We start from the raw sequence: 7,910 nt of genomic DNA, 5'->3' as shown, positions 1-7,910 counted from the left end.
TTATACGAGTCGAAACCACAATTATGATAGAACTCGGAGCGGTTTATCTAAACAAATATTCCAGACTTACTGGTACCAGTTCGAATTTTCTAAAATATTATAAATAGAAGGATTGAACGTTAAAAAAAATCCCTCATTTCCGCTCAGAACTTTTTATTAAATTTTTAAAATGGTTTCATTTATTAGTGACAGAGTTTTCTGTTTAATTCCATGCTGCCATTTTTTATTAAGCCGCTAAGGATATCTTGACAAAATTTCCATGGATTTTTTTTGGTTTTCTTGATTTTATCCTGGAAAAAAAAATTGTTTTAGTTTTCGTTGAGTAACAATAACAAACATTCTAAAAATTAGTGTACTATGCAAACGGTGTATGTGCATAGCTCACAGGCTTTGGAAAATATATTTTCAAAACGTGATCTAGTGGGGATGACAGCTAGTGTCCAATTAATTATTGGTAGGGGAACTGGGGGTAAAATGAACACCCTAAGCAATTTACATTTTTAGTACTTATGAAACTGTCAGATTCTTTCTAAATTGCTCGGAAGAAGGAAGGATGTTTATACAATGTAACAGTTGAAATATTGAGATGGAAATCGAATTTTACCAATATTATTACAGTTTTAAAATTTTCATTCCACAGAGTCAATGTTCCAAACATATGGGTAAAATAAACATGTAATGAGGGTAAAATGAACAGATGCTGGGGGTAAAATGAACACCATTCAAATTAAACGGGTTGCGGTATGATTCTCGGCATCTGGTACATGATCAATGCATATCTCACAGACATTTCGGAATCGATGGAACGTTCAGCCGCGATCATTTGGATGGCTGTCCATGTCTGTCTTTGTATTTTCTCCGGAAAACTCTCGGCATCTGAAATAAAATCCGCTAGTAGTCGCAGAAACCCCGGTGTTCATATTACCCCCATCTCGGGTGGTTCATTTTACCCCAAAAATCAACAACTTTAAATCACTTGATTTAAGAATTTAGAAGATAAAACTACACTTTCTATTTCCATCTACTAACCATAAATACTTTAAAGATATGGTGTGCTACACAGTTCAATAGATGTTTTATGGTTATGAAAAAAACGGAGAGATGTACAGTGGCCCAATTTCATATTCGTACAGTACACTGGCGTCACATCAAGTAAGTAAAAAACTTTTAAATGGTCTATTGAGTTTGAAATGCTTTATCTATAATGATGGCCATAGGTGTCATCTATTACACAGCGTAACAAAAATGACATTTTTGCATGTCTCAAGAACTAAATTATGTATCTCGAGTAGATTTGGAATTGCTAAATCTGATGCCATTTTCAGAAATGTTTCAGCATGTCACAATTTTTAGTTACAGGTCGCCAAGTTGTATAAAACACTGGATTTAATGATGTTTACATAAAGTTTGAAGTATAATTTATTAAACTTTTTTGTAATCTAATCCACCAAGCATGCTATTTTTCACCTAAACTTTCATTTAAGATATAATTTGGTTAAAATTGCACCGTCAAATTTAGACCAAACCGATTTTTTCAACATACTTGCTGTCTCCATACAAATTTTTTCGTTTCTCTTATATGGGAAAAAACAAAACTTTTTTTAAACCATCAAATAACAACTTTTCCGCATCAAAACTATTATAAACTTTGTTGATAGTTATTGTTATATACATAAAATTTGAATTCTGTGGAAAATTAAGCAAAAAAATTGTCTTACAAGTGCATTCAAGTTGGCTAAAATAGTATTTTTACATTTTCAACAGCCAATATCTCAAAAACTAGACGTGTTATGAAATTTTTGTGAACGGCAATGGATTCAGCAACCCTTAATTGAGAAAGCATCGGTATTTTGGTGCTTGAGACAAAAACGTATTCCGCAGTGTTATTTAACAGCCATTAAATGTTTCCATATACGTTCATCTTTGGATCAATGGAAAAGTATTCAATTTGTGTCTAAAATTCGCCCAATCCCATATTCGTACACCTATAAAAATTCAAACATACAACATTCAAAACTGAATTTTAATGCTCTATTTGATTGTTTAAGTCCTATATTACGTTATTCAGAAGTAGTAGAGTACATTTGGACAATTTATAAGTGGACATATATGGAACTTAGGCAAAATTATAAGAAATACCGTGATGAATCAAAATCCGGACGGTACCAATATCCGGTCACGCTGACAATATTGATTGAATAAAGGTAAAATTGAATGGTAATATATTTTACATATGCATAAGCATAACTTTTACCTTTAACATTATATATAATTTTACTGAAACTTGTGATCTAGTTAACCCCTCTACCGGCAGCTTCATTTTTTACCGCAAAATAAATATTGAAATCGTTATAACTTTTTTGTTTTTCAATATATTTGCGCCATTTTTTCACAAGTTCTCAAACAACTCTTCTAGTTTGGGAATCCGTGTCGATATTAATCTTTCGTGATCTGGTTTTAAAGATATTCCGATGTTCCTTGGGGACTGACATTTTCCATATAAAATGTCTATGGCGGCCATTTTGTTTATGATCAATTAATCAAAAAAATAAAATGTGGGCTATATAATGCCAGGTAATAAGGAGCTACTCTGAAAAAATCATACAAATCAATGAAGAATTCTTTGAGATATCTGAAAATTACGATATGATGTTTTTTAAAGTTTTTAAGATCTTTATTTGGCCAGCGTGGTTCCAGAAACCTAAATGCTCATTACTTAAAGACGGCTGCATCAAATTGATTCATTTTTTCACAACATACTCTCATTAATGTATTGTTCCGAAGAGTGGATTTCCGAATACGATTAAAATTCTGTAGCCTGAGGAAACAACGGGGGGTTCTGGTTACGGGTCGGTCCCCCAAGGAATTTTGGAATATCTTCAAAATCAGATGACCAATGATCAATATCGACACTGATCCTAAAACTAGAAGAGTTTTTTGAGAACTTGTGAAAAAATGGTGCAAAAATATTGAAAATCAAAAAAGTTATAACGATTTGAATTTGAATTTTGCGGTAAAAAATGAAGCTGCCGGTAGAGGGGTTAACATTGCTAAATGATTGATAAAAAAAACAAAAGTGTTGCTCCAGACAGACATAATTTCTTCGTAGTGCAAGTTTTTCTCAGTTGAACATCTACGAACGCAGTATCAAGTTCGGGTGAAAGATATTGTGATCAAATTCAATTGTTTCGATGGTATTCTCAATACAAGTACGAACGGGACTATTATTTGACAATACAGTGTTATCATTCCTTGTTGAGCTACCGTGCGAGACAGTCGATAGTTCTCGTGTGTCCGGGTTCACCCCCGTTTTTCCAAATCTTTGGTATTTCGACGCCTATTGCAAAGTGTTTTTAGTGCAGTGAAGAGCCTTAGTTCGGCTTGGAAGCGGAACACTTTTGGCGAAGCCATTGTGTTGCCGATTAATCGAGTTTTGCGCAAAAGTATTGAACGTTTTCGCCATTGCGTGGTTATTTTCCGATCACGTGTATCGTAGAAGACAGCTTGCACCTCGTCCCGTGTGCTACCGGAGTGGTCATCGTTTGTGGTGTGCATATAGCGTGCACAGCGGTGCGCTCTCCACACCGACAGTGGTCACCATCGTTATCGACGCCTGTGTTGGTTGGTGGCAGGCAGTGAGAGACCAACCACACATACACCGTACCAGCGAACCAGGAACCAGACCGTCCTTTTTTGATCACGTGTATCATCGAAGGCAGCTCGCACCCCGTCCCGTGTGCTACCTGTGTGCAGTGCAGAGTTCATCGTCTGTGGTGTGCGTATAGCGTGGACAGCGGAGATCAACCACACATCTACGCGTCCCAGCGAATGGTCGTACGTTACTTGCTACCTCTCCCCAAGCGTAGACGCCCATCGATTACAGCATCGACGACGCCAGCGTGGATAGAGTAAAAGATAGGTACCTCTCGTTGTCCTTCTCCTCTTCACGTCTTTTTTGATTAGTTTTTACTGCGTGTGAAAGTTTTCCCTCTTCCCTCTCCCCTTTGTATGTTTTTTTTTTCAGTTTGATTCAATTTCCATTTCTGTGAATAGTGTTAGTTTGAGTTATTCGTGTGCCCTTTGCGGTGTTAAGCTACCGCAATTGGTGTAGATGATGATGGCGGGGGAACGTCGTATCTCCTCACTGAGTCTTCGAATGTGTTGAACCAACAAAACACAAACACCTCTATGCCCAATCCATGTGTGTCCCCTCAATCTGATGTGTCTCAAATAGACACCAATATTCTACCATCTCCGACGTCTCCTCGCCTCAAGGCCTACCCGCCCGACTCTGGTGGGCCTTTTGTTGTTTTCTTTCGATCCAAAGGCAAACGGTTGAACACTATTCAGATCAGTAAGGATCTGACTAAGCGATTCTCTTCCGTTGTCGCCATTGACACAGTGGGTTCTGGTAAGCTGCGCGTCACCGTCAGTGACCGTAAACAGGCCAATGAGATTGTGGCCTGTGAGCTCTTTACTCGTGAGTACCAAACTTATCTGCCAAGCCATCGGGTTGAGATTGCGGGAGTGGTCACCGAAGGCAGTATGACCTGCGAAGAATTGATGCAGGGTTGTGGTCGCTTCAAAAACCCTTCTCTCCCATCTGTCCCCATACTGGAATGCAAGCAATTGCATTCCGTATCCCTGGTGGGAGAAAAGAAGATCTATTCACATTCTGAATCCTTCTGTGTGGCCTTTTCCGGATCTGCTTTGCCGAATTTTCTTGTAATCGGCAAACTTCGTTTACCTGTGCGGCTGTACGTACCGAAGGTAATGAATTGCACAAATTGCAAGCAGCTGGGCCATACTGCCCAGTATTGCTGCAATAAACCTCGCTGTGCTTCTTGCGGGGAGAGACATGTGGATGGTGTATGTAGTATACCGCCAAAATGCGTTTATTGCAACGAAAGTCCACCACATGCCCTCGAAAACTGCCCAACGTACGTACGCCGGCAGCAACATCAGCGACGATCATTAGAGCAGCGCTCTCGGCGTAGTTTTGCCGAGATGTTGAAAAAGGCTGCTCCGTCTGCTGAATCCCAAAATATCTACTCTTCTCTGTCTCTTGATGATCAGGGCTCCGACTCTGAGGTTGGTGAAGGAATTTCCTTCGTTTTCAAGGGTTCATCGAGGAAGCGTGTGAGACTCCAGAGACCCACAAAAAAGCCTCGGAATCTGCCTAGCAGTGATGACCCACCAGCCATGAAAAATACTAAGCCTGTCGCGAAAGTCTCAAAGCTTTCACCTCGTGGATTCAAACTCCAAGAGGAAAGAGACTTTCCGCCACTACCGGGAAAATCTAAAATCCCAAATATTCCAAAATTTCAAACTGCTCAGCCAAAAGAAAGTTCGCATTCGGAGCCCCTAGGGCAACCTCAGGGCGTTCCAATGTTTACGCTTTCTGGCATTGTAGATATCATCCTTAATTTCTTCAATGCTTCTGACCCAGTGAAGAACATTGTCAAAGGATTGCTTCCATGTGTGACTCCTCTTTTGAAGCAACTGGCTTCTAGAATGCCCCTCCTTGCAACGATCATATCTTTTGATGGATAAATTATCCACAGAGGTCGAAGATATGATTTCTGTTCTACACTGGAACTGTCGTAGTATTATGCCTAAATTAGATAGTTTTAAATTTTTAGTTAGTAATTTACAGTGCGATGTTTTTGCGTTATCAGAAACATGGCTAACACCTGATGTGACCCTTCCTTTCCATGATTTTAATATTATTCGCCTGGATCGATCCGACTCATATGGAGGAGTGCTTTTGGGGATCAAAAAGCATCACTCGTTCTACAGAGTCGATCTGCCGCCGATGTCAGGCATTGAAGTCGTTGCATGTCAGGTGACTATCCGAGGCAAAAGCCTCAGTGTCGCCTCCATATATCTTCCTCCGAGATCGGCGATATCTCGCAGAGATCTCTCTCACATCTGCTCTGTTATGCCTGAACCACGGTTGTTCATTAGGGATTTCAACTCCCACGGGACAGGCTGGGGGGAACTGTATGACGACCACCGATCAACGTTGATATATGACCTCTGCGACGACTTCAATATGACAATTCTCAACACTGGGGAAGTTACACGAGTGGCACCTCCAGCTCAAGATGGAAGTCCTAGGGATAGCCGTTTAGACCTCTCAATATGTTCAAGCTCGTTATCGCTGGATTGTTCATGGAGGGTAATCCAGGATCCCCATGGTAGCGATCACTTGCCGATCGTAGTTTCAATTTCCAATGGAACACAACAGTCTTCATCCATCGATCTCGCCTACGACCTCACAAAGCAAATAGACTGGGGAAAGTACGCGGAAACGATCATTGATGGAGAACAAGCGGTAGAAGTACTTCCTCCGTTGGAAGAGTATCGCTTTTTATCCGAGTTGATTCTCAACAGCGCTCTTCAAGCCCAACGCCGTCCTGTGCCTGGTCCGTCGGTTCGCAAGAAGCCTCCCAATCCGTGGTGGGATGAAGAGTGTAAGGCACTCTATCGCGAGAAATCCGCCGCGTTTAAAGACTTCCGGAAACGTGGTTCAATTGATAACTATGAGCGCTATTCTTCCCTTGAACGCAAGTTTAAAAGCTTGGTCAAAGCGAAGAAAAGCGGTTATTGGCGTCATTTTGTGGAAGGATTATCACGTGAGACCTCGTTGAGAACGCTTTGGACCGTCGGAAGAAGAATGCGTAATACATCGTCGGTTAATGAAGATCGAGAGAGCTCTCCTCGGTGGATTATCGATTTCGCTAAGAAAGTTTGTCCGGATTCCGTTCCTGTTGATCGCGTGCGACGAGATATTCCGGTGGATAGGGACGCCATGGATAGACCTTTTTCGATGGTCGAATTCTCACTTGCTCTCCTTTCATGTAACAATTCCGCTCCAGGAATGGATCGAATCAAGTTCAATTTGCTTAAGGGCCTACCTGACGTCGCAAAGAGGCGCCTATTGAACTTGTTTAATCACTTTCTGGAGTGTAACCTGACGTGTTTAATCACTTTCTGGAGTGTAACATTGTTCCGGATGACTGGAGGCAGGTGAGAGTAATAGCCATCCAAAAACCCGGGAAACCCGCGTCGAACTATAATTCGTACCGCCCAATTGCGATGTTGTCGTGTATTCGCAAGTTGTTAGAGAAGATGATTCTCTTTCGGCTGGATAAATGGGTTGAATCGAATGGCATGCTCTCAGATACACAGTTTGGTTTTCGCAGAGCCAAAGGAACGAACGACTGTCTTGCGCTGCTTTCTTCAGAAATTCAACTTGCCTTTGCCCAAAAGGAACAGATGGGTTCAGTGTTTTTGGATATTAAGGGTGCTTTTGACTCAGTTTGTGTTGATGTCCTTTCAGACAAACTCCACGCAAGTGGCCTTTCATCAGTTTTGAACAATTTTTTGTACAATTTGTTGTCCGAGAAGCATATGAGTATTACTCATGGCAACTTGTCAGTTTCACGAATTAGCTACATGGGTCTCCCCCAGGGATCATGTCTGAGTCCCCTTCTTTATAATTTTTATGTGAGAGACATTGATGACTGTCTCATGGAAAATTGCTCGTTAAGACAGCTTGCAGACGACTGTGTTGTTTCTGTCACAGGACCAACAGCAGCCGAACTACAAGGACCCTTACAAGATACTCTGGACATTTTGTCTACTTGGGCCTTAAAGCTGGGTATCGAATTCTCTGCGGAGAAAACTGAGATGGTTGTCTTTTCAAAGAAACACAAACCTGCCAAGTTTCCGCTTACACTCATGGGTAAGACAATCACTCATAGCTTGTCTTCTAAATATCTCGGGGTCTGGTTCGACGCCAAATGCACCTGGGGGAAACACATTGTGTATCTGACACAGAAATGCCAAAAACGAATCAACTTCATGCGAACTATAACCGGAACATGGTGGGGAGCCCATCCGGA

At 41.0% G+C, this 7,910-nt stretch overlaps 1 protein-coding gene across 1 annotated transcript in view; it reads right to left on the bottom strand.

Moving 5' to 3' along the window:
* The window catches only part of LOC110674289 (inhibin beta chain-like), a gene marked incomplete at its 5' end in the record, with an annotated part of 53,811 nt that overhangs the window by 34,332 nt on the left and 11,569 nt on the right, over positions 1-7,910 (bottom strand). The window lies entirely within an intron of this gene.

Source organism: Aedes aegypti, chromosome 1 (assembly GCF_002204515.2).
Source record: "Aedes aegypti strain LVP_AGWG chromosome 1, AaegL5.0 Primary Assembly, whole genome shotgun sequence".
Lineage (NCBI taxonomy): Eukaryota > Metazoa > Arthropoda > Insecta > Diptera > Culicidae > Aedes > Aedes aegypti.
Note: the sequence above shows the minus strand (reverse complement) of the source record. Positions and strands in the feature narration are given on the sequence as shown.